This window comes from Erithacus rubecula, assembly GCF_903797595.1.
Source record: "Erithacus rubecula genome assembly, chromosome: 18".
Classification (NCBI taxonomy): Eukaryota; Metazoa; Chordata; class Aves; order Passeriformes; family Muscicapidae; genus Erithacus; species Erithacus rubecula.
The window spans coordinates 3,455,081-3,482,842 of record NC_136670.1 but is presented as its reverse complement, the minus strand read 5'-3'; the positions used below and the strand labels follow the sequence as shown (position 1 = coordinate 3,482,842).

General features: G+C 41.6%; 1 protein-coding gene across 6 annotated transcripts in view; it reads right to left on the bottom strand.

Annotated features, from left to right (window-relative positions):
* The window catches only part of PTPRT (protein tyrosine phosphatase receptor type T), a 438,156-nt gene that overhangs the window by 329,758 nt on the left and 80,636 nt on the right, over positions 1 to 27,762 (bottom strand). The gene's annotated exons all lie outside the window — the stretch shown is intronic.

Below are 27,762 nucleotides of genomic sequence, written 5' to 3'. Positions count from 1 at the left end.
CTCCTCAGCCTGCCCAAGCTCTTCACTGCTGCATCCACTGGATCTGGGTCCCTCAGTTTAGACCTGAATCATGCCCAGGGTGTGTCTATAAAGCTTTGGTTTCTCTGAGGGGAGAAAGGATCATTTTCCTCAGCAGATCCCAGCTCTCCAGAGGAGCTGGGCACATGGAACATTCCATGGAACAGCACTCAGGGCAACACTGCCCTGCTCTGCCAGCCAAGCACCAATGCTCCTGCCACCAGCCAGAGCTGGGTGGACAGAGATATCCCAACCCCTGCCTCCTTCCACAGCTGCACTCACACAATGAACACCTGGAACATCACTGACCTCTGCTTCCTCTGCAATAAAGCATCACCCAACTGAATTAAAGCCTTCTTTAATTTTCACCCATATTCCCTATCCCCATGGAAAGCCCAAATTTTGTCTCAGTTCCTATGGAACTCCTCACACATTACAAATATATTTCCTGTCATTAATATTTTTCAATTCCCTACTCTGTTAAATGATTCTCTGTGCACTCCAAATTCAACTGGTTTTTTTAAGTGGTTCTACAAGACTCCACCAAACATTTCTAGTTAAATATATTCTTGGGAGGTTTGCTGCCTTAAAAAATTGAAAACTTTATATATTACATATTTTCATTATAAATAGATCTGTTAATAGATTTTATGACCCTTGACAACTTGCCTGTTTCCATAACTTCTGCAAATATTTCTAAGTTGTCGTGATTTTATAATATTTAAATAATCCTTGCCTTTAATTTATTGCATTTGTGAAGCTTTCCCAGCTGTCAAAACAAGCAGGATTACACTTAAAAACTGTTCCCCTAATTTCTTTTTTAATTAATTTAGGTGAAAAAGTTCAAAATTACAATATTGAACAGGCTCATTAAAAAAAAAATCTAAGGGAAGATCCAGCAGCCTGCACTGTGTGGGAGTGAGCAGTGAAAGTCACCTTTATCCCAGCAAGCAGAACAAGAGGCAGAATCAAATCTTCTGCTCTCAGCCCCCACACAGGGCATTCTGATTTTCATAGCTACCCTTTAATTCAGACACAAACCATCCCCACCCCTGCTCATTGCACAGGCATGTCTGGGAACTATTCCTCTGAAGGATTTGTAAACACCTGCTCTGCTCCAGCCCAACTGTGGTAGGAGGTCCCCTCTACACAGAGAAAATTGCACAGAAGCTGCTTCAAAGTTCAAGAAGCAAAACAAGCAATAAGTAGCAAAATGTGGGGCAGCAGTGCTCACTGAACTGGGAATATAATTGTCAATAGCCTGGCATAATCAGCTAAACAGGTGATTTTATCTTCACTGAGGAAGGTGAAGTGTGAGCAGGTGAAAAAGTGAAAACTTGTGGAAATTAATTGGGAGCATCTGCTGATACAAGACAACACCTGAGGAAACTTTAAAGTGCCTTGCCTGAAAGTCAAAGCTAACCTTGTAGTGCAGCTGAATAGGAAAGGAAAGGATAAACCATGGAGAGCCTTAAAAGCAGCAGCAAGACATCTACATTTCAGAGAAAGAGAAGGTTAGTGGAGAAACCTCCAAATACAGAGTGACAGGGCAATAAGCCAGAAGGATTCATTTACTAGAGGCAGCAGAATTTGAGTGTGGGGGTGAATTTGCAGGAAATGAGGACAAGGAAAAAAAGCTGGAGTCAATTTTAAGGGCTCAGACAAGCCTGTGTGAATCCTGGGTGCCAAGAGGGGGGCAGTGCCCACCAGCTTCTTGCTCTGGTGTGTCCCACTGAGAGCAGAATTAGAAACACAATAAAGACTCAGCTGGGAACCAGAGCCACAGTGACTGGTGAGCCAAAGAGTCAACAACTCTTCACGCTGTTCTAGTACATGCTGTATTATAGAACAGAAACAGAGTTCAGAAAGTGACAGGAAAGAAGTACACTATATCAGAACATCACACATTTTGGGGTTACTCTGACAGTCACAAGTGGTTTGTGCTGGAAGGGGTCTGAGATATCACCCAGTGCCACCCCTGCCATGGCAGGGACACCTTCCACTGTCCCAGCTGGTCCCAGCTCTGTCCAGCCTGGCTTGGGCACTGCCAGGGATCCAGGGGCAGCCACAGCTGCTCTGGACACCCTGTGCCAGGGCCTGCCCACCCTCATGGTAAAAAAAATCATCCTTATATCCAGTCCTTGGAAAGGCCACACAGCCCCAGTGTCTGTGTCCATACCTGCTGAGCAGGGACAGCAGTGGTGACACTGCTTTCTGCAGAAGCTGCCAGATGTGGCATTGCAGCTTCCCTTACAGACAGCCAGGTTCAGAAAATTGAAGAGATTTTAGGAGTTCATTAAAGTAGGAATAGTAACAAGCAGAAGTGTTATTTTCACTGATGTCAGTGTAAGCTTAATATTCAACATTTCCAAAGATGCCCCATCTGTGCAGATACTTAGATGAGCTGCACCCAAATATGATGGAACATAAAGACAGGAAGAAGTTAGATCCATCCCCAAAGAAACTCATCCATGGCTGAAATCTGACAGCCTAGGGCCAGAACTGGGCTATTCATAAACCTTGAAAAAATAATCCTCAAGTTGAAGGGAAAGGAAGACCAACCACTGGATGAATGTAGTTACCAGGTCTGCATGCTATCATTCAACCGCATAGCACAGAGCAGCTTGAGGAGAATGACAACATTTACACAATCACCAAAATGGGGTGCTGCATCTTCATAAATTGTTAGCAAGAATGAGGATTTTTGGAAAATAAATTGGGATGTTGGGAGCCTTTGTCCTGCCTGACTAAAAATTAAAGAAGCTCAGTTGCTCAGTGGGGCCAGTGATGGAATGGAGATGGCTTTGATGGTGTTGGGTAACACAGGTGGTGCTAAACCCTTTTCACAAAACAAAATCTAAACAAGAAAGCTTTTCCCTTCCTGAAAAGGGTCATATTGAAGCAAATAATGGCTCTCATAAGAAGGATAAAATATCCCTTGTTTTACACTGCGGGCTTGTAACAATGCCACTGCTCATCTGAGTGATGCTAATTAATCTTGAGCAGACCTATCATCAGTTACTGAGACTTGCCCCTGGATTAAATGTAAACCAGCCTTGCATAAATTGAATGGCTCCTTTGAATACATAATTGAATTTGCAAAAGTGTGCGCCAGGGGGGTGTTTAAATAAGTGCACAAATATGATAAAAAGAACTTCACGCCATAATATCTAATTCAGTAAGCAAAAATAATGGCAGGGCACATTCCAATTAGTGTTTGATTTATTTATTTTAACAAATCCAATTAGTTGAATGTTTTATAAAGTCATCCAATGTCAAACTCTCACAGACTCACCAGATAAAAAGCCACAATACTTCTGAAAGGGGATAAAGAAACACACTGATGTGAGAAGCTTCATCAGTTATCCCTTGGTTCTGAACACACACAGGAAACAGCAGCAGACATAATTTGATCAGACATTTACAGCAATCCCAAAGAGGGAAAGGGATAGAGACAATGAGAACATCAGTGTCATTGATCCACTCCACCATTCCTCCAAAAAGCAGTGATTACTTCTCTCATTTACTAAAAAAATAAAAACAAATAAAAACAACAACCCCCAAACAGCAACAAAATGGGAGAAAGAGAAGAAAGCATGAACACTTTTTAGTCAATATCCCCTCTGAAACTTTCATGAGAGCTGAGATTTAGTCTATCAATTTTTATCTTAAACCCACAAAATGCAAAGCAAGTAAAGGAAGAAACAAATGCTGTCAGGATGAGGCAGTGCTTATGAACAATAAAACTCTACAAATTAACCCACCACTGTTTCTGATCATTCATTCTCATCCCTTCCAAAGACATTCTTGTTTACCAGGGCAGGAGAAGATGCATTTGGATCATTAAATTAACTCCTAGTGTGGGATTTATTGTGTAAAAATACATTTGTAACTTATTTTTCAGACTGTAGAATTAATATAGCAAATGCCTGAGAAATCTTATTGTATATTGTTCTGTAAGTGGGAGAGAGTGTAGAATGAAAATGTACATGTAAAGTTTGTGATGAGATGCTTTAAGATGGGATAAATCAAAGGATATTGGGGTTTATCTATAAATATATACAGATATATATTGTTGGGGACAAAAGGAGCAAGAAAACATGATAACAGGTTCAATTCTATTTTCACAGTTCTTGTATGTTAAAGTAAAGATGTTTAGTTTTTTACACTGTTGTCCCAAAAATTTAGTTTATGCTAAAATTCTCAAAATAGTGAAAGTACAAAATATTTTATGTTTTATTTAAATAAATATCACCTATATTTAGTTATTTGTTATTGCTCAAATATAAGTAAACACCTGTCTAAATATCAACATTAAGTTTAAATTTTCCTATATTTAATTCTTTTTTAAAACCTAGCTTCTAAGTATTTGCAATGATGTTTCCTCACTCAGGAAGAGCAGCAAGTCCTTTATGTGCTTCCTAGTCCTTCCAGAAAGATAAAGACAGAAAACATCAGATAAGTGCATATCAACCTGCTCTTGCACTGGCCAATTTCAGTGAGTACTTTATTATCCAAACCAAATGTTTGTTCCATAGCCACAGATTTTGAAAGAACAGGTTTCTGCAGAGAGACAAGAGTAATCTTTACTGAGTCAAAGAGCACCAGGTATTCAGGGTGTATTTAACTCAGACTCTACAAGGGAGACAAAGATGCTCTGATTCCTCAAACTGCAGGGAAAGCTTTGATCATTTTTTATGCCTCATTAGCTAACAGAGGACCCACAGCAGGAGAAACTGAGCAGTAGGTTCTCAAGTGTGTAAGGAATTAACTCTGAAGTAAAGCATGCATAACTTCATTTTCTGATGTCAGTTCCTAAAGAACTGAGCTCAGACCTTGTGCAAATTCAGGTGAGTCACTCAACCATGAAACACAGATCCCAGGTTTCTCAGCTGCTGATGCTCCAGAAGTGCTTCTCTCAAGGCATCCAGATGTTTGGGGTTCATAAACAACCACCAGTGATTTCTCTAATGCCTCAGACACATCCCACATGGTTTGGCTTCTGCTGCAAGTGTCACTCCCCATGGTCCAGCAGTGATTCACCCACCAGGACAGTTCTGTTTCTTGTCTTGCCATCTCACTCTTGACATAGTCTTGCTAAATTTCCATGTAAGCAGAGACAGTTTTATCTATGCTCTGGAAGGTAGCAGATCTCTCAGATACCAGTAACAATTGCCTGGCCAAGGTTTGAAGCATTTGTGTTAGATTTGACTAAATTTCATTCTTCTTAAATGTTCTGTGCTCTGGCAATCGAGGTTACAGGGGAAGCATACAGAAAACTTGTCTTTATTTTTAAAACGAGCAATTTAAGTTACTTCTCTTTAGAAGTAAAATATATATGTATAGGGTTGGGGATTATTTTTCCCCTAAATCAATGTAATCCTTGAAAATCCTGAATACAGAACCAAGAAAAGCTCTTCTTGGTTTCAAAACTGGAATTGTGATTCCAAGTGCTATCAATCCATTAAGGAAGACACTCATACTATCAGCATATATTTATGTATTTTCTAAGTCTTTTTCCAATTATCCACCCTGTGACCTTGCTGTCTTTGCAGGTTCAGTGTTACCTATCTATTCCCACATGATTTAAAGCAGCTGTGAGCACAGTTCCCATGCACATGCAGGGATAAAATCAACATTTGGAGGTTCCTTGCATAGGAACCTTGCTACAATCAAATTATTGCTTCCCCTGACTAAGGGATCACCTGTGGGGTCTGTAAGCAGCATCACCAGGAACAGACAGGTGTAGTTTTGTCAGGTGAAACACCTCAAGTGCCCTCCCAGTAATAACAAGTTTTTCTCCCAGCACTTCCCTGCAGGAAGCATTGGTCCCAAATGTGAGCAGAGCCCCACAGAGCTCATCAGTTCTGCTGCTAATCCCGTGGAGCAGGACAAGCCTCATGGTCCTGACATGCATGAAATGAGTGCTTCAGCTCCATTCCCTGAACTTGTCAGTTTAAGCTGAGTTCTTTTCCTTAAATTCATCATTACAGGTTTCTCTTTGCTGAATTTTCTCTGTTTCATCACTGAGCCCCAGACCAGCTCAAACACTCATTACTAATTCTGCACTTCATAATCCACCACGGATCAGTGAAATCACTTTGAGGTATCCCAGGACTAAAACTAACACTAAATGTCATTTGTTTCAATTTAAATGTCCAAATCAAGGATGACTCATCTAACTTGCCTTGCAAAAATGTATATCCTTTATTTAATACTAGGAATACATTTTTGCTACTGACAGCTGAGCTGTCACTATTTCAATAGCTCAATATTAACATTTTATTGCTTTAAGCATAAGTTAATATTAGAGACCTGTACATATTTCTAATCTGACTGAATTATTTTTTTCAAGCTACGAAAAAAGTCAGTTAATATCCTGCACCTTTTCAAAGAACCCTGACTTTCCAAGTTCAGTTAGTTCCAGTCTGCTGCAACACACCAAGATTTATGCTACAAATTTTCAGACTTGCCTGTCCCAAGGAAATGAAACTTGTAAAATTAACACAGGTTATCAAACCCATAAAAGATTCTTAAACAGACATTCCCCACTAACTTTTCTCAAGATTCTCACTAATGATATTTCAATCTATAAATTTAATGGCTTTCCACCATTGAAGCAGACATCTGCTTTAGTCATAATATGACAGAATGAAGATTTCTTTTTAAAAATGCAGATTTGTAGCACACACTTGCTGCTATACTTGTAGACTAAATGTTTTAAAAAGCCTTACTTTGCTTCAATTCATTTTTAAAGTCACAGACATTTTTTTCCTAAAGTAAATTCTGTTTTGTATTCCAAAAATGCACCTTAAATTGTTAGCCATGATTGTTAAAGATGAGCTTAGTTATATTTGTCAGTAAAAGCTATTTGTTGGTGTTAATTTTTTTTTTTTTTTTTTTTTAAGGGAACATTGCTTTTTTTTTCTTCCAGTATCTGAAAATTCTTAAGGTCAATTATTCAGTGGATCTTAACAGTTTTGTCCAACACTGTATTTATAGTGCATTCCCACTAAATTCTACCTCAGCTGCTATACTGGAGCATTGATCAGTCAGAGCTCTCTATTGACTTGTTCATTTCAGCATTTTACCTGTCACATGGATACCTGTTCAAGCTGCACACTTAAAATACATCCTTACTTTACAAGGCAGAAAAACCTGTCTGGAAGTAGCTGTTTCTCACTTATTTTATATTCCATTAGCAAGCCATCTTTCTCAATAAGCTTTTACACAAACTTCAAATTAATGTGGTTGAACTTTAAGCAAGAAGCAGCTGTTGACTAATTCACATTATCTTTGGTGATGAATAAAATATTGTCTCAACAGACACCACTTCAGGAATTCCAACAGCAACTGCAAAACTTCAAATTTTTCTCCTTTCTGTTTTCTACTGTTCAGGCTCCTGTTTTGGAGGAAGATCTCCTTCCAAGAGAGATGTTTGATTGGAAGTTCATGGTCATAGAACACAAGGATTAGTTAAATAAGGGTAGGAAGTCTGGTTTCTTGCCACACCACCAAACACAGAATAAAATTAAACACAATCTGTCTGCAATCAAATATAACTAGAACAGACATATCCTTTTCAGAGAAGGATTTAAGTTTTTATTGGACTGGCATTTTTATAATCATTCCATTAACTTCCCAAATGAGGCCAAGGGAAGAAAATTAACTCAGTGCTGGACTTCCAAAATGCATCTTACTTTTGCACTCAGAGAAAAGTACCACAGTCTTCATGAGGACAAAAACCTCCACACATTCCATCTGTATTCTAAACAGTTCCAAAAAGAACTATCAGTAGTTTAAACATTTTCCTGGAGAAGATTCTAACAAAGTGGGTTGATTGTTGAGGAACAATACTGATATTTTGTTTAAATTGCTTCTGAACATGTCCAATTAAAGATCCAGCACTGTGCAGGATTCCAAAAACCCCTTGATATTTGAGCTACTGTGCTTGACAATTATTAGCTCAACTCCACCCTGGTTAAATATCAGATTTAGATGAAAGGATAGCTATCATCTGTTATTGAGTAACAGCAAATAAAATCTAATTGGCTAATAATACAATGGTAATAACTTGCAATGAGTCTTGCCACTGGAATATCATGCTGAATGTAATAACTTTGCTTTGGAAGCTACTCTCAGAGAATGGCTGTATAAATAACTTTTATTGAGTTCCTATAGCTCCCCCTTTATACATATCTCAGACCAAGGTTATCTTCCAAACGCCCTTTCACTTGTTGCTGACAGTTACTGTTTGAAATTACAGTCGAAGTGCAATGTCAAGGATATTTAAAGACATGTATTTAAAATTGTTTTTGGTCAAACCATGATCTTCATTCAATGTGTCAGGAGCAAGTCAGCCCCAGATGTGGCAGTGGCTCTCCAGCTGCTCTGCTCCCAGTGCCCTGGAGTCACACTGGGAACAGGAGGGCAAATCCTGAGCTCTCTAAGAGCTCCTGTAAAGTTCCATCAGCTCTCTGATGCTTGAGGCACTGACAGTCAGCTACAGACTTGAATTTTAGTGATTTGTTACCTGGCTTTTAATTGCTTTTTCAGTTTGTTTACTCTGCCTCTGCCTTTTTATACACATTTTCTCCCTTTCTGTACCAGTGCACTGCAATACCAGGATGCTGGTCAGAATCCCAGAGCAGTGAGGAAAACAACAAGCCCTGGAAGCCCCTCTGTCCTCCACAGCACACTGGAAACTGTGAGAAAAAAAGATCTGCTTGCTTTTATCTTCCAGCCTCCTCTGTGTAAATTCATTGCCCAAAGAGCAAAACACAGAGTAAATACGTGCCAGGAATAAATAGGTCTCTGCCTAACAGCACTTGTGAGTTCTTGAAAATATACAGAGCTCCTCTTCTGTTAAACCAAATTTCCTACTACTACATAAGCATATGTGCAAAGTGCCTCTCTAATTACAACCATGAATCTTTCTCTCACAGTCCCTGACCCAGAATGTGCATTTAGCAGAGCTGAAGCATTCCAAACTCTGTATTAATGAGGGACAGCGTGGCAATGGGGAGAAAACCCAGAGTAACTCCAGCAGGAGTGCAGTTATCTCTGCAGACAGCTCGGATTTTGCTAAGGGGCCATCACAGCCTCTGAGCCCCCTGGGTGTTACCCTGTCACATCCTTGGCCACCTGCAGCCAGTGACAAGTCCCAGGTGGGCTCAGAAATGGCCACGTGCTGCTGAAGGAGCTCCCAGGAGCCTCCCCAGTCTCCATCCACTGGTGGGAGAAGATGATTTGTCACTAACAGGATGTGAACAGCTGAGTATCTGCTGAGGTTCTTGATTTTAAAGGAATTCCAAACTTTAAAATGGAAATGAAATGTCAACATCTTATTTTCACTCTGCACTTCACCTTGGAACAGTTTCAGGCAGTACTATCTCTGTTATACAAAACCAGGTTGGTAACAAACACAGAGAAAAATATTCCTATTCCATCCTCTAAGGCCTTATTCTTGTCTTTGCTATAGATAACCTCCAGTATAAGGCTGAAACTTAGAATAACACATTTCCAAGGGAAAATATTTTTCAAGACAGATTTTCTGAACTCCACAGCTCTTACTTCTTTTAAGCAGCATCAAGCCTGAACTCTGCTGGGAAGCATTAAATCCTTAAAACATTTCTTTCTAAGACTTGAAAGGAACAAGGTGAAAGAATCTAAAAGCAATCACTTCTTGCAGTACTGAATGACCAGCTTGGAATAAGAAGCCCTTTTTGTCATATGAACCATGGTTTCAGTCAGCTTTTAATCCTTAGTCCAGTGAGACATGTGAACCAAGTGCTCCAAGCTTTTTATCCCAACCTCACCTTGGTGTTGCAGTTGGGATGGACATGCAGCAGAGATGGCCCAGTAAAGGGCAGAGCCTAAAAATCTAAATTTGAAACAGGCTTCAAAACTGTTTTACAGACAGTACATGAATATTTCCTTTCAGGAATCTTGGAGGATTTTGTAAAAACTGTGTAAAACCCCAAACTTTATTGCTGTTCTTACACTGAAATAGTCAAAGTTCGTAAGTGCAATTCAGATGCACAAAAAGCTCATTTACTGGATATTTACATCTGGAAATAAGGTCTTACCAGCAATTTAAGAAGATAATTGTCTTTGCTTTAAAGATTTCTCTTTACACTTGAAATTGAATGACACCATCTCCAAAAATTAGACAAACACCTTGTGCATAATATTGCTTTATCCACATCTTCACCAAGGCCTATAAAGCACCTCTCCACTTGATTTTGGTAGATGAAAGGGTATTTGTGAGTATAGCTGCATGCAGTATTTAACAGCCCAGGAAACTCCATTAAAATGTAATGCATTCCCATAGCCCCTGGTGAAAGTGCAGCTACTCAGAAGCAAAGATTTTTAATAAGTGTCCTCCTCAAGATTTCAGCTCCATAGCTTGACTAAGTATAAAATTTCTAATAAATTCATTGTCCATTTTTATACAAGTCATTTAAATTTTAAGATGCCTGTGTGAGAATCTGATTTATTAAATATATGATTCTTCTAAAGATTATGATCATGACATTAAGTCATTCAGAAATTAGATTCAGTTTCTGATCAACTGAATTGGTATTAAATATACTTATCCAATTATAACCAGAGTGCAATTACAGTGATACTTGAGCTAACTGCACATTAGGCATTGCAGCCAAAAATGTAAGAGAGATGGAGTGAAAGAATGTTTGAAAGCACATTTTTAAACTAAAAGAGGAGAGAGTCACATTAGAATTTAAGAGGAAATTCTTTACTCAGAGTGCTGAGGCCCTGGCACAGGGTGCCCAGAGCAGCTCTGGCTGCCCCTGCATCCCTGGCAGTGCCCAAGGTCAGGTTGATGGGGTTTGGAGCAACCTGGGACAGTGGAAGGTGTCCTTGCCCTCCCTCTTTAAGGTCCTTTCCAACCCAAACCATTCCATGGTCCTGTGAATTTCTTAGGTTTTGTCCTGTGGCCTCTCTGCTGATCTTTATTCACTGTGCTAAGGTTTGTACCTGAAAGGCTAAAGTAAGATGAAAAACAATAATAAAATAAGCTAATCAGGCATCTCTTTTTGTTATCTCTGCAGTTTGTAACCTGTTGCAACAATTATGGCATTGAACCACTTGTTTTTATACTCTAAGAGTCCTCTCACAATCCCCTCACCAGCACACACTTGTGACTGGCAAAGGGAAACAGCAGGAAACCAGCAGAACAGCTGGATCAGGCCAGGAAACACTCATGATCAGAATAAACACACACTGCATCTTCCTCAAACCCTTTCCCACCTTCCAGAGGTGCTGGCAGTGCCCAGGCTCCCCAGGGAATGGGCAGGAACAGGAGCTGCCCTGGGTCATCCTGGGGGTCCATCCCAGCTCAGGATATTCTGTGATGCCATGGACAAGCTTCACTGATATTTCAATATTCTGCACTTCTGGAATTTGTAAATTTGGAATTTGTTTTTCCATGGAAGTGACTGTGCCTGGCAGGCTGTACTCAGGAGGCACAACTGTTTCCCATCACATTCTGCACTTCATACAAAACAGACTTCTCACCAGAATATCAATATCAGCTTTGGTTTGTTTGGTTGGTTGTTTTTTTTCAATTCTAAAGCACTGTCTCACAGGGAGGAAATAATTGTGATACTTGACTATACTGCAGCCTTTCTAGCAGTTTAAGACTATTTTAAGATTAGATAATTAAGATAAACTCGATGATGAAGTCCCAGCTGGAATAAAGATGTTGTTTATCCGAAAACACTCATCTGTGGCGAAAACTAATAGAATTTCCCAGAACAGATATGACAATTAATATGGATTTAAAAAAAAAAAAAAAAGCATTATTTAACCAGCAGATATAATTCTATTAGCACAGAAACTAAAAACAATCCAAGTGAGTGGACTTGGTTTCAGATATACAGATTAAACTGGAGTTGTGTGAGTCAGGTTTTGGTTGAATGTTCTGTTTCCTCAGAGGTGGTGATGATACAACCACAGATCATCTGCACCCAGCTGCAGGACAAGGGTGAACAGAGACTTTCTGAGCACACTTGGCCTGAATCCCAGTCACAGCACCAACTGCTCAGAGTTACACTGGTGACATCAGCAGCAGAGCTCAGAGCCTGCTGTGCTGGCAGATTTCTCACCTGTCCAGAGCTAATGCCACAACACCCCTGTAATGGAAGAACTACCACAAATATGGAATTGATGGCACTCTGAGCTGAAAACAAGGAAATGAAAACCTGAGTTATTAAAAAGTGACCTCTTTGCCCAGCACTGACAGCAGCCCCTGGGAACACTGAACTCGTGGTGACAGCACAGGCTGGGTGCCTTGAGTCAAAATTACAACAGTTATTAGCAGATCCTCAGCTAAATGATCTGATTTTTTTTTTTTTTTTAGCCTACATTAAATGAGGGAGGCAATAACAAGATGTCCTCGAGAGAAAATTGACCAATGACACAGAGTATTATTTTCTTGCCAATGTCACCAAAGCTTTCTTGGGATGGCTGGAAGACACCTTGGTAAGGAAAGAAGTGAAGCACTGTTTATTGCTATTTAGGAAAAGAAAATAATTTCTTTCTGAAGGAGTTTGGGCACCAATTTTGTGCACCAGCAGATTGTGAAACCATAGTTTCACTGTAGCAGAAGTCTGATTGTTCCTGAGTGAGGTTCCCACATTAAAGAAATCTCATCCAAACCACACAGCCTGAGGGGGGTGCTAAGGCACGATCCAAGCACTGCCTCCCATTCCTGTTATTTATTCCTTGGAACAAGAAGTGATGTGGTGGCACTGCTGGATTCTCACAGATGGTGAAACCTGCTCAGTTCATTCTTTTTCCAATCCAGAGTGGCTGGAGCATTCCTTGCCTTCCTTCCCTGCACTGGATTAAGGCAGCTTCACACTCCAGTCTCTCCATGGCAAAAATTCTCAGTTATGCCAAATCTCCATATTGCCCTTCTTCACATCTGTGATGTGCTGAATTCATCTCTCCTCTGAAGGAGTTCCTGAGCTGTCCAGATGGAATCACCTTTCAGAATACTCCAGATAAAATAATTTTTGACCTATGTAAGACATTCCTGCTTTGCCATCTTGCCTCGCAGAAAGACATTCTCTTTGCAGAAGCACATCTCAGACTCATCTCAATCTCCAGCTTCTTGTCACTTCCAACTGATTTTAAATCTTAAACCAAAAATCTAACTAGTCCTGAGATGCATGTCCTTGCATTCTGTAATGCTAAATTACATCCCGTTTTTTATTTCATCACATTTCAAAATCCTAATTCCTCCTGTCTGATAATTTTATCTTCCTCCAGCTGCGTGTGAGGGACTACCTGTAAGAGCACATTTCTTGATTTTGTGTTCAGAGCAGCAGTGAAATACACTAAGATTTCAAACATTATCATTTAATGTCAGTTAGGATTCCTCCAGCCTGGTCCAGTAAAAAGATATTTTAAAAAGCTTACAATGCCCAGTCCTAGACTCACACATTTAACTTATTTGTCTGTAGCAGTACTGTTAAACTTGAGTTAAATTTACCACACTGTGTTTTCCAAACCAGTCACAGAATTCTGGAATGGTTTGGGCTGGAAGGGACCCTAAAGCCCATCCAGCTCCAATGCCCTGCCATGGACAGGGACACCTTCCACTGTCCCAGGCTGCCCATCCCTGGGCACTGCATTTCAAACACACAAATAATCTCTTGGTATCATCCAGGTAAAGAGTGCATCCATGTACCAATTCCCCTGTGAAGTCTGTCTTTTAGGATCTATGGTAGTATTTCCAAAAAACCTACACTTTAAATTAAACCTCTCCAGCTTTAGCAATCATCATTAAAAGATTCAGTATGAATAAAAGAATTTATGGCCTGTTGGACCAATCCTCCATCATTCAATTCCACACTTTACAACACTGAAAGTGTCAGTTATGTGATTTAATATCTTAGATAAAGTCAGTGCACTAACATGCTCACACTAATTAAACAGGGCAATTATAAAATAGAACCTGACTTTCAGTCCTGGCAAACTGACAGTATTTCACAGGCAAGAAGGTGACAGTGAGAAACACAAAAAAACCCAGGGCTGCTCTAAAACCTTTCCTTTAACAAGCTCCACTTGACTTCCCCAAACTTGCAGTTACTGTTTTGATATGGAGAATCAATGATCTAGAATCAGTAACTCCTAAATACCTTTACTAGTTACTACAAAGTGAGATTTTGGCCTTATTGAATTTTGGGAGAATTCCACACACTGAACAGAAATGCTGATTCTTATCCCAGCTTTACAAGTTTAATTTTTATATACATATAACAAGTATATTCATATACAGACCTAGGGAAAGATCCTATCCTCTTTCTGCTAACTGCCACATTCAGGGAGTTTATCTGCATTACACCTGGTAGCCACAGTTATTTTCCTTCATAATGTAAAAAAACCTGTGTATAAACATGAGGGGAACAGGTAACTCATCAAGGACAGCAGCTGAGAGTCAGGAAACAAACCCTGGAAATGTGGTGAAAGCATTAGGTCTGTCTTTGTTTTACAGAACAGTGAGGTGCTGCTATACGATCCTTGGGATATGGTCAAAAAAGGTGTCAAAGCACAGAAACAGAACTCAAGTCCTTTTTAAGGAATGAATCCAAGTGGACCAGACTATCATAAAGCTGATTACTAATTGAACAGGGATGTGGCAGTGAGGAGGATAAATTATGCACCATGACTGTTTCCCTCTACACAGTGCATTTATACTGGAGTGAAAGAGATGTCACCCACAGCAAAAGAACTTAAAATTTCCTGAGAGACTGCTCAGAGAAGAGAAAAACAAAACAAAAACAAAAACCAAAAAACAACAACAAACACCAAGCCCACATCATTTTGTAATACCTTTACACAAAAAGAAGACATTTGAAGACATGAAAATCATAGAAACACAGAATAGTTTGGGTTGGAAAGGACCTTAAAGCCCATCCAGCCCCACCCCTGCCATGGCAGGAACACTTTCCACTGTCCCAGGTTCCTCCAAGCCCTGTCCAGCCTGGCCTGGGACATTTCCAGGGATCCAGGGGCAGCCACAGCTGCTCTGAACAGATACATTCCCTGTCCACCAGGGGATTTAGTTTATTGAAAATATTGTTTAATTTTTCAGTCAGCTCAGCAAATTTCTGGACTCCTATGAAGGTCACATAATTCCAGCCATTAATCCATGGTTTTCTACAACAGCCTAGAAAAAACCTTTGCATGCTTCCAGTGAGCTTTGTGGACTTCATGTACTCAAAAAGGAAAAGGTTTCTAGGAAATAAGAAGCAGTTTAATGAACAACTTGGTTTTTTTACATTTTTAATTATTATTAAGTTTTTAAACTATGTTCCTTTTCTGTATGACTTTTAAAAACCCATGCTCTTCCTGAAACCTCACACACCACAGGCATATAAAGAGACTTCATTAAATTATAATAATCTTATTTTAATCTTTAAATTATTAAAATTGCTGCCACTCAGTACCAGCATTTTGAGGCAATTATAAAGTGTTTTCTAAGAGTTTTAAATCTTTTTGGCTAAGATATCAATCACAGGCCTTTTCCAAAAATGTCCCCTGGAATGGATATTCATCCTTTTTCCTTATGCTGGAGATGAAAACTATATACCCAGCTGAATATGCAACTTTCCATTCCTTGTATTATCATAGCACCCCAGGGAGCTGAATGAGGGCCAGGATGTGATCAAATGCAGGTTATTGAGCTAAAGCCCTTCACTTCTCTGCAATCTCTATTACACTCCACAGCCCACAGTAATGCATTCCCTGGATGGATGAGATGCTGGCAATGTGCTGGGAGAGCAGGAGTTCAGGATTAATGCAAGAGTGCAGGATTGCTGCAAACACTGATTTACTTGCTGAAACTCTGCTTTCCTGTGTCTGAGTGAAGGAGCACTGCCAGCAATCCTTGGGAGAGGGGGAAAGTCGAAGGATTATAAACCATCTTACTTTGCTGTAATTTGTTTCCTAAAACACAGTTTAGAAACTGCACTGGCCAATAATGATATGCAAGACATTTGAACATTGCTTTACTTTTTAGGTGACATCCCTGTGCTGTAGACACAGGGAAAGAGATCTCTGGCAATCAGACATCACGTACAAATGCCAGAGCACCTCTGTCCTGCACTTCCATCCCAATACACAATATTGCACTCCCAATATACAGCATTTAGGCTGGTAGGACACATTCAGGGGGGTAACAGCCTGGCTGGTACCTTAATTCTCCCTTTGAGAACCCCCCAAGTTCACACCCACCACCTCCCAGGCCAGGAAAGCAGCAGCTGCCATCAATTCACCACTTCTGGCTTGCCTGCTCACCAGTCTCATTCACAAAGGTGTCACAGGATTTTAAATTAAAGGCTCCAGCTGTTTGCTTTGATTCTTTCTGACCTGAGTCCTCCATGGCACTGCAAGGCAGATACAGACACTGACAACTACAGATTAAGAAAAATAAAGAGGAATTCAATCTGAAGATTTTCCATCTCCTGTCCTCACACAGACCACACAGTCTTTACCTAATTCAGGTTATCAGGTGTTTTCATTACACCTCAAAACAATCACACTGCCAAATATCACACTTGCTCTGCCTGAAAGATCCAAAAGCCTTAACAAAAACTGGATTGAAACTCTGAACCACCACCAGCTTCACCCTGCCACCTAGAAAGAGACACAGGGTACAGGAGTGATGGTTATTCTTATGCTGCAGCTCCTGGAAAACTACAAAGTAATGGATCTCTAACTTCTTTGGAGATCTCAGATCTTCAACATAAAGTTCAAACCTCATTTTTAATCAAAAAATTACTTTTTAAGGAAAGAACTACTGATTCGTTTTTTCCTCCCTGAGGTATGAAATACTGCATTCAAATAAATCAAATATTCTAATCCTGTATCATTAATTTATTTCTATCCCAGACAGGGTTTTTTAGCAGCAAGAAAGCATGGATTTCCACCTGTGAGCATTTTTGCAGACTCCAAAGCTTCCTGCAGTTAATCACAGAATGGTTTGAGTTGAAAGGGACATTAAAAATCATCTTGTCCCACACCCTGCCATGGGCAGGGACACCTTCCACTGTCCCAGTTTGCTCCCAGCCCATCCAGCCTGGCCTTGGGCACTGCCAGGGATCCAGGGGCAGCCACAGCTGCTCTGGGCATTCCCAGGGCCTGCCCACCCTCACAGGGAACAATTCCTTCTAGTATCTAATCTAAAACAACAGTTCTCATTTGAAGCCATGCCCCTTGTCCTGTCCCTCCATCCCTTGTCCCCAGTCCCTCCCCAGCTCTCCTGGAGCCCCTCGGGCTCTGAAGGGGCTCTGGAGCCTCCATGGAGCCTTTTCTTGCTCATGCTGAACAAACCCAGCTCTCTCAGCCTGTCTGCACTGGAGGTGTCCCAGCCCTGTCCTCAGTCTGGTGCCTCCTCTGGGCTCTGTCCAACAGGTCCCTGTCCATCCTACGCTGGGGACACAAGTGTCCCTGTGCTGGCAGTGCCACAGGTCCCTGTGCCCTTCACTGTGCCAAGTGCCAGCTGCTCATGGCCTCTCTGGGCTGCCACCAGCGCCCAGCCAGCCCTGGATGGATCCCTGGATGGATCCCTGGATGGATCCCAGCAGCTCCTCTGGCTCCACACACACACAGCCCCTGCTTTGGAGAGCCCAGCCCTGCCCATGCTGAGCACAGAGACAGCAACAGCAGCTCATTCCCCATTCCAGCTCACTCCCCATCCCAGCTCCTTTCCATCCCAGCTCCTTTCCCATCCCAGCTCACCTCCATCCCAGCTCCTTCCCACTCCCAGTTCATTCTCCATCCCAGCTCCTTCCCACTCCCAGTTCATTCCCCATCCCAGTTCATTCCCCATCCCAGTTCATTCCCCATCCCAGTTCATTCCCCATCCCAGCTCATTCCCCATCCCAGTTCATTCCCCATTCCAGCTCATTCCCCATCCCAGGCTGTAATTTTCAGGCCCACTCTGCTGTCATGCTCACATTCACCAGTGAGCAAATTTAACACCTGTGATTATATAGCCTTCACGTACAATTTAGGTTTAAAATTCCCTACAAAGCAAACAACGTTGGAAACACTTTCATAATGTGGATTTGTGGGACAGACACATCAACAAACAATTCAAATGCATCCTGATGTGACTACATTAAAATAATGGATAAGATCTATCAATTAGCAGGTGAGGCATTTCCCCTTCAAATTCTACCTTGGAAAAGACAGCTAAATAGAAGAATAATCATATTACTCTTTCAGAAAAAGCAGTATTTCTAGAAAAGACAATGTTTTATTGGTCAGTACTTACCATCACTTTAGATTATGTGAAAAAGTCTTTCAGTGTTACTTTATAGACCTTTTAATAGAATTGTCTAGCACTAAGGATAATGCTGCATTACTTTTACTAAGTGCTTTTCACTTAACTGTGAGAAATTAAAATACTGAGAGACTTTCAATCTGGGCTGTTTGCAGACCTCCCTAACATTACACACAGGAAGAGTGAAAGTAAATGAAAGTAGGAGCAGGACACACACATGGAAAGACAAGAGTCTGAAGACCTCATTTGACAGCTACTCAGTATATTAGGGAAATGTAGTTTAGCTCCAGCAGTGGCCTCTGATAATGGATTTTCAGAAGAACAACTTCAATACTGCTTTTAAAACTCTGAGTTGAATTAATGCTGTTTGAAAAGATTGTCTTCCTCTGACACAACTGTATTGTCTCTCCTTTGTGTCCCTGCTAAACTGACCACGAACTGTGACCTCCCCTCCTTTCTCACCAGCAGCTCTGGGTTTCATCTCTCAGACTCTTTCATGTTTTCTTCTGGTAGTAGCAGCACAGAGTTCAAATCAAGATGTAGAAACAGAAAGAAATGTTTGTGCTTTCCCTGCTCATTTTCTCTTTTAACTGATAATCCTAGGTGGGAAAAAATAAATAAATAACTGCTTAAATTTAATTAATGGAGCTGAAAATTTCAGTTAAGAAGTCAACTACAGAATCACAAGAATTAGATTGAAATAAGTGTGCAGCTCATGACCTCAGCACTGCTGTAAATGAGCAAATGTTCTCACTGTGCCAATGCCTGAGTGAAAGCAAAGGTTTAATTGCATTTTTTCTGTGGTACAAGTGGACATATTAGAACTAAGCATGGGGAGAGAAGGGAGTTAATTGTATAAATCTAGGGCTGCAGAAAGGACAGCTGGTACTTAAAAGCAAAATACTACAGTGTGAGCTTCCCCTCTCCCTCCCTGCCTTCCAGCTTACTCTATCAAAGCATCCCAGAGCTCTTCCAAGCTTTATCACCCTTCCCACTGGCACTGCTGATCCACACAAATGTTCATGGGGCTGTTCAGACACCCAAACCCAAACATGCTGGGGTTTTGTCATGTAGATCCTTTCCTTCCTTCTCCCAAGAGCAAAATCTTCCCGAGAAATTCTAAAAATCTGGGGGGAGGTATTGAACCAAAACAAAATAAACCAAACAACATAATTTTTTTTTCATTGCTGTGTAAGAAAATGTCCCTTGGTTGCAATTAGTGTCATGCAGGAGAGCTGAGGAGATGCTGGGACCTGAACCTGCACGAGAACCCCTGCAGGTCCCCAGCTTCAACCCAGCTTCACAAGCAGGAATCACTGAATCCCTTGGTAAATTGCTTTAAAAAAGACTGCTAAGTATGAAGAGCTCTCCAGCAGTCCATTATCAGACACTTGCCAACTTCATGAAAGAGAACCCAGAAGTGCCAAACTCAGTTACATCCCGTTCTTCCAGTGTTACACAATCTCCTGGTTATTTATCCCTTTCATGATGCTGGCACGCAGTGGGACAGCAATAACCTTTCCCACAAACACAATTTAAATGGCAGAGTTTGCTTAGGTGCAGAAACCTGAACTCTCTGGAAAGTTTTTCTTGTGCACCTGCCCACAAAAACTTCAATCTGCTACTCTGAACAGTTACCCCACAAAGCCCTCCCTGCCATGCACCTAAGGACTGACTATGGAAATTTTGGGGCTGCAGGGGAATATAACAGAAATATGAATGTCCTAAAGATGCCTCCTCCTGTTGTCTCCATAGATTGATATTAAAAAGAAACGCTTCCCTGTGAGGGTGGGCAGCCCCTGGCACAAGTGCCCAGAGCAGCTGTGGCTGCCCCTGGATCCCTGGCAGTGCCCAAGGCCAGGCTGGACAGGGCTTGGAGCAGCCTGGGACAGTGGAAGGTGTCCCTGCCCTGAGAATAGATGTATTTTAATGTCCCTTCCAACCCAAACCATTTTATGATCCTGTGGTATTTGTTAATCACACAGCATTTGTTTACTGACAATTCCAATGCTCTTTTCTCCACACCCATCCTGCATTAAGCATCTGATATGTTCTGGGTTTTGGGGTGTTTGGCTTGGGTTGTGGTTTCTTTGGTTTGTTGTTCTTGTGGGGGATTTTTCCTTATAAATAGATCTCAAATAACTGAAGATTCTCGAATTTAAAATACCAAAAGCCTGATAAAAATTCCAGCTAGCAGCTGCTGTTCACAAGCAGTACTCAGGAGACAGACCACCACGGGATAGTGGGAGGGAAGGAAACAGCAGGGCAGCAAAATTCATTTGCTTTGCTGCAGTTTGCATGGGAGCTTCCCGTATGCCACCACCACCTGCAGCTCTGAGCATCATCTGGCAAAGAAAATTAGGTGGGAAAATAACCACAGCCATCTCTCCAGCTAGCACAGGCATGGAGAAGCTGTGGCCACCAGGAGCACAGATCAGAGCTCTGTCACCTGAGCTGCACTTTGCAGAGACAGGATCTCTTCTGCATTCCCACAATAGAGGAATCCAAGCAGCTTTTGCTCCTCAAAGAATCCTCATGCTCAGTGCATTCAAGCAATGCATGATCTTGTAATTTAGGGATTCCTCAGAGAGTATTTGATTGCTCTAGAGGAACACAAGTGACTTTAAACCGTCTTTCAAATTAAACAGCATCAGTTCCCCTCAGAGGATGAGTTAGGTATGAGTCTGCTTTACAACAGAGAAAGAGATTGCTGTGACCAGTGTTCCCTGGGAGGAAATTCCACAAGTAGCATGGAAATGGAAAGTTTTCCATTTTCATAATGTTTCTGTTTTGGGTTGCAATACAGGATGTGACCAAAAGTATGTATTCTATCACAGTCTGCAAAAACCAGCTGGGGCAACCATCCTTATCATTTCCACAGCCCATCCTCCCTCCAGGAGATATCTCCTGTTAATGGGCCATTGAGTTCCAGTGCATGACTGATAAAATTCCATCATCCCACTGGGAGATGCTCCAGCCAGGGCAGGAGCCAAGCCTTTCCTACCCAGAGAAAAACTGAGATTTTGGACACCAAGACAACCTTCTTTCCACTGGATTCCAGAGGAAAGCCAGACCTTTCCACATCATCCCTGCACCTTCAGAGGAAACTGCACCTTCTCCAGGAGCACTGCTCCAGCTGAACCACATCTGCCACTGCAGGAGGATGCAGCCACCATTGAATGGGACTGCTGCCACCACCCTGACTGACTGACGGGTGTCAGCTTGGATTCTGACTCTGGCAGTGTTTGGGATTGTTCTTTGTAATACTGTATTTCTATTTTAATTTTCCTAGTAAAGAACTGTTATTCCTAATTCCCCTATCTTTGCCTGAGAGCCCCTTAATTTCAAAATTATGATAATTAGGAGGGAGGAGGTTTACATTCTGCATTTTAAAGAAAGGCTCTTGCCTTTATTGGCAGACACCTGTCCTTCAAACCAGGACGGTTTCCTACAAATCCTGGGGTGGCCACGTTGAAATGCAAAGTCATGCTCCATCTCTAAAATTCACAAAATCATTTAAGTTGGAAAACACCTCCAAGATGTTTGAATCCAACCATTCCCCAGCACTGCCATGGCCATCACTAACCCCTGTGCCCAAGTGCCACACCTACACACCTCTTAAATCCCCCCAGGAATGGCAACTCCACCACTGCCCTGGCCAGCTGTGCCAGAGCCTGACAGCCCTTTCCAAAAAAACTTTTCCTAAACCTCCCCAGCACAACTTCAGATCACATTTCTACACATGGAGAAGCAACAGTGCAAGAGAGAAACAAGCAGCAAGCAATAAATAACTGCTGAATGCTCCGAGCTTTGCACACATTGAACTTTCTTTGACAATTTTATACTCATAGCTGTGACCCTGCAAATGGAAGTGCAGATCAAATCCTAATTCTTAACGATTTTTCCAAAGCCTCTAAGCCAGTAAAGCTTTGCTAAACTCAGGAGTCATAAAATCTATTGTTTTGCTGCCCTGAAACACTTAGAGAATTTGTCAATATTCAGAAAAAAATCACCATTCCAACCTCCTGCAGCTTCAAGCTGGTGCAAAGCAAAGAGGGGAATTAGGATCAGCTGGTTCATGTACTGAATCCAAGTGGCAATGAAAGTACAGTACTCAGGATCTCAAAATCTAAAGTGTGAGAATCTGAAGTTTGTCTTAAATCACAAAGCAAACAAGATGTATTTGCAGGATTAACTCCTGAAAGCAAAGAGTATTTGTATTCTTGTGACAGTTGGGATTTCTTTCCCTGCCTTTCCCACTTATAAATAGGTGCTGCAAGCCTTAGTATTAGAGAAATGTTTCACTGGAAGCACAAAGTACTTTTATATCAGCTAAAAAATTTCTAAATTGTTACTTTGGATCCTTTTATTTTCTCCTCACTTTTACCTACATGAAGAGTGATAGAAGAAGAAACAGCTGCAGTTGAGCAAAGAAAATTTCTTCTCATTCATGGGAAATTTAGCTCAAACATCCTCCACAGGAGAGGAGGTCTCATTATGGATGTTGTCTTCCTATTCCCCAGTGCAACAAGCACAGATCAGTATCATCAGTTGTTTTCCTGACCTGTTTTGCACACAGCAAATCAAGCCAAGCCCCCAAGCTCTGAAGAAAAATAAACCCTGAATTGAAAATAATGCAGTTTTGAAACACTAACTTTAATTTTCTGGCAAATCATTTAAACACTTATTTATGTACAACTATTATGTACAATTCTACATGCAAGATGTTTGGATCTTCCTCTTTAACCAGTGGGAGTTTAACCAATCTGTATTCTAAACAGTCAATATAGCACTGATAGAAGACACAGTTTAAATTTCCAGAAACAAAACTACTGCCACCGTGGCAACAAGGCAGCAAACAGCAAAAACTCCTTCAAAAACTGGGAAGCAATCTAATCACACCAATGCCAGGTGTATAATTTTTAAATACAGTAATTCCTGGCACACTCTCTGCAAAAAGAAAACATTAAACTCTGTGTACAAATATTCACTGAAAATATGTTTACAGATGCAAACACACTCTTGCAATAAAAAAATATAAATTGCATCTGTAGTACTGCCTGGGATGATTTTCAGCCAGGTAGGAAATACTCAGTTGCTTACAAATCTGTGATTGCAAATAAGCACAAGATTGGAAACATATATAAATTCTGAAGCAAAAATCCTGCAGACAACTCCAGCTAAAAATGCAGAAGTAATAACTAGATTTGATCCAAAGCACATGGCTGTCAAAGCAGAGCTGTTCTCTACTCATTTAGGTGTCTCTAACCACACACACCCAAAAGTGTAAAGGCAAAATCCTAATGAGACCCACACAGCACTCAGCTCAAGCTGGAATTGCTTCTTTGGGTTGTTTTTTGGCTGGATTTTTTGTTCGTTTTGTTTATTTGGGTTTTTATTTTTGTTTTGTGTGTGGAAGGGAGACAGGAAAAGAGAATTAGGGGTTTGATTTGTGTTGTGTTCTGTCTTTTTAAAACATGTTATTAGAGGCAAGCCATAGCTCAGAAATCGAAGCAGCATCAGCAGTCCTGAATTCTAACAAAGTACAAACACTAAACTATTTTAAAAGCTGATAAAACCAGTTCCACTCAGATGAGAGAGAGAAAACCAAGATTCTTTTGCAGTAGTTCTCTGAAGCCATTGAAAAAATATCAACTTCAAGCAGACTGCACCAGGCTGAAGCTGGGAGTTGAAATGCACAGAATAACCCAGAGCAGCAGAAGTCTCTGGTGGTTTCTTTACCTTTTGCCCCAATTTGGCTGATGCCAAATACTAAGGTGGGTCAAGAGGACTTCAGAGAAGCAGCATCTATGAACAATATAACCACAGCATTAACTTTGATGGCCTTAAATAAGGAATCACAGCTCAACACAAGCATTACTTGATCAGGAAGCCAGAGCCAGGCTGGAGGTCTCCATGCTGGGAAGAATCAAAAACCCTTGAGTTATAAATTGCTGGTTCCACACACTCACAACCAGCAATTTCAACCTGAACTGTGGAGCCAAAATTAATTTTTGGAGCAGCTGGGTAGAAGCCATTGTGAGGGTGAGTGTGCCCTGCTCAAACCCTCTGCACAGATAAAGTCAAATATCTGAATGGGATGCTAATTAGTGCTTGAATACAGTGCTAATTTGAATGAACATTGACATAAAAATAGTTTTAGAGCTAGACTTAAACTTATAGAGTTTGGCAAAAAAGCATTTGCCACCTGAGACTTCAAGCCAGGACAGGGCAAAGACATTCCTGTTCTTTAGAATTGAATATGTATGGAAATAGAAAAGCACAAATACACACCCATGGCTGCTGAACCAGACTGCTGCCAAGGAAAGGCCTTAGTGAAAAGGAGTGTTAAAAAGAATAAAATAATAAAGTTTTGTGAAGCAAAAATTAATTAACAGGAATGAAATGGCATCATTAAAACACTCCAAAACAGCAACACCCAACCACTAGAACCCTGACATGATATTCAGCAGAAATAAACTTTCTGAAGTGTTGATCCTTTTATCTCCTCACATCCCCAAGACTTCCCTACAGCACCTCCCCATCCCCTCCCACTGACCTGAGCCAGGCAGAGCAGGACTGAGCACAGCTGGGTGCCCTCTAATTTGGCACCTACTACAAACTTTGGTACTACTCCCTACCACTCTCCCCTCCACCCTGCAAAATGCTACCCAGGACTAAATCCTGTTTGGAATTCATCTGAACTTGGTGATTTGCTTCAAAAAAACCTTAAAAAGGGAAAAGGAGCAGAGAGCAGCTGGTGAAGATAACTTGCCATGGATGGGAATTTGGGGACTGAAAATCTTTCCGTGAGTGCTGTCAGGCACCCTTCTCACAGGAGTGCAGATCTCAGGCTCCGTGGGGACAAGAACCTGTTCTCACACCATGACAAGTAGGTCACAGAGGACTGATCTGGCCAGCTAAAAATGTCTGCAGAGCTGCTCCAGATTCTCTGAAAGCTCAAAAAGGCACCACAGAGAAGTGCACAGCTCCCTGCTCGCCCTGCCTGTCCCAGGCTGGCAGCGGGGACAGCAAAAATTTCTGATATTGCATAAGAGCAAAACAAAGTCACATTTTCTTGTGGTCTGAAATGGATGGGGTTCTCAAGTGTGAAACTGCAAATTATTTCTACATCTTGCATCCAAAATATGAGCATGTAAAGGTTTCAGATTTCCCTCTTTTATTTTTGGAGGGATTTTAAGTTTCAAAGCACTGCATTTCTGGTCCCATAGTTGCCACTGCCCCCTGTATAGCAGAGCACACTCACCCACCCAGAATTACAAATGAAGAATTTTGCCATATTTGCTTCACATGAAAAGGGAGAAGAGAAAAAACAGGAAAATTGGACTTTCCTCTCTCTCCCATTCCCTGCAAGCCACTTATCTTTCTCTCAAGAGCTGAGAGAATTTACCAGCTGTATTTCTGTGTTCCTGCTAGTAATGAGTAGTTTCCTGTTGTAGAGTCAGAGCTGCTCAGGATTTCTACTATAATCACATAAAAAAGCTCAAATATACTCTAAGCCAGTGCATCAACAGAATGTGTCTATTGCACCTTAGAAAAACAAGGAAAAAAAAAAAAAAGGAAAAAGTTGTTTGTTTCTTTTTTTTTTTGTCTTTTTGCATTGAAAAAAACCACCAGCTAAACCTGGCTGCTTCCATCAGCTGCAATTGTTTCCTGGTTTGGTTGGTTGGTTTTGTTTTGTTTTTTTTTCCCATGAAGACCTTAGTATAGAAGACAGAAACGCAAAGGATCACACAGAGTAAATGTTCCTGTACCAAAGATCTTGCAAGTTACAACAGATATTGCTTAATGGCTGTGATTTTCATGGTTTCTGATGTGTAAAAGCTGTGATACTGCTGTAATAATTAACTGATGGCATTGCTGACATGCTGCAGGTGTAGCTGCCCAGAGCAGGACCCCAAACAACATTCCTGTAACAAACTAATAACAAAGCCATTTTTATTGGTCTGGCACAAGGTTCAGGAAGCACAATTTGAAGATTGTACTACAATTTGAACATTCCCTCTCTTCCACAAGTGGCAAACCCTTTCAGTTTTCAGACAATGAAGTTGCCAGATTAAGAAATTCCTTCCTTGTTCTCACAAAACACAGCTCAATCCTTCCCCACTGGAAGGAGCCTCCACTCCAGCAGCAGTTCTCCCTTCCTGCTCTCCAGGCTGGAGGGATTATTCCCCCCCAGCTCTCCAGGCTCTCCCAGAGCTGGGAGCTGCTGCTGTTCTGGGGGCACAGAGGTGTCCCCACACTGGAATTCCTCTGGCACATGGCACTTTGTGCAGCAGCCCCTCCACACTGCCTGCCTTCCCCAGCAGATGCTTTATGCACAGTGACGTTCTGCCTCAAGTCTGCTCCAGGGGAATGACTACTGTGGGATGGATTTCCAAAGACAGGTTTCACAAGTAGGTCAAAGGCAGGCACCAGCTCTCACCTTCCACAGGCACTGCTGCTCCTGCAGACACTGAGAGCTGCAGAGGTGTTGGGAGCAAAGGTGTTGTGGACAGCTTGCAGTGAAGAAAGAGCACAGACCCCAGGCTATGTGCACATAAACCATCAAATAGGAAGAGAAACAGGCAGCACTCCCTTTTCCTGCCATCACTGCTGGCAGCAGAGCTCCCTGCTCCACCTTTGGGGATGCTGACAGCCACATCTCAGCCTCCTGCTCACCTGGGCATCACTGAGCTCCTCACATGGCAGTGACACAGGGGAGGGACAGGAGCAGCAGCACCGCTGATGTTCCACATGCTTCAAGTAGAATTTTCGTGAGAAAACACAGAGTTGTCACCGTGACAACGTGAAAGGCCCACAGGGAACATTTAGCTGTCGTAAAGGCTTGCTCTTTTCATCAAAAACAGCCTTCAGTGTGCAGTTTCCTTCCCTCCACCCAGGATGGGGGGGCACAAACAGGAGCAGAACCCGCTCCTGGGAAAGCCACACAGCCAAAAGGGAAGAATTTACAGAGTTCCTGGCACTCACATTCATCCATCCTGCAAAAACCGAGAGGAGGGGACCAATTTCCCAATAGCTTAATACTAACCTACATTCTGAATACTCTGGTGTGGCACTGGGTGTCTCATGATCAGAATTAATCACAAGGCAAAGGAAATAGAAGGCAGCAGAAATATGCCTCCAACATAACACTCTGAAAGTCTCAAAGATGGAACAGATCCAGCTGCACTTTGGGAAGGAGAATCTCACCTTGGTTCTAGGAAAGGGAGGATGTGTTCTGTCCCAGCTCAGGACCTGGGAGAAGAACTGCAAACATTTCTGTGGGTTGTGCTGGCAAGCCTGTTTCAAAACATCAGGCTGAAACAAAGGTCACCTTGTCAGGCTACTGTCCTGCAAACCTTACAGATGAGTAGAATCTGTGAACAAGCCATTTTCTTAATCTTTGATCTCTCATGTCACAA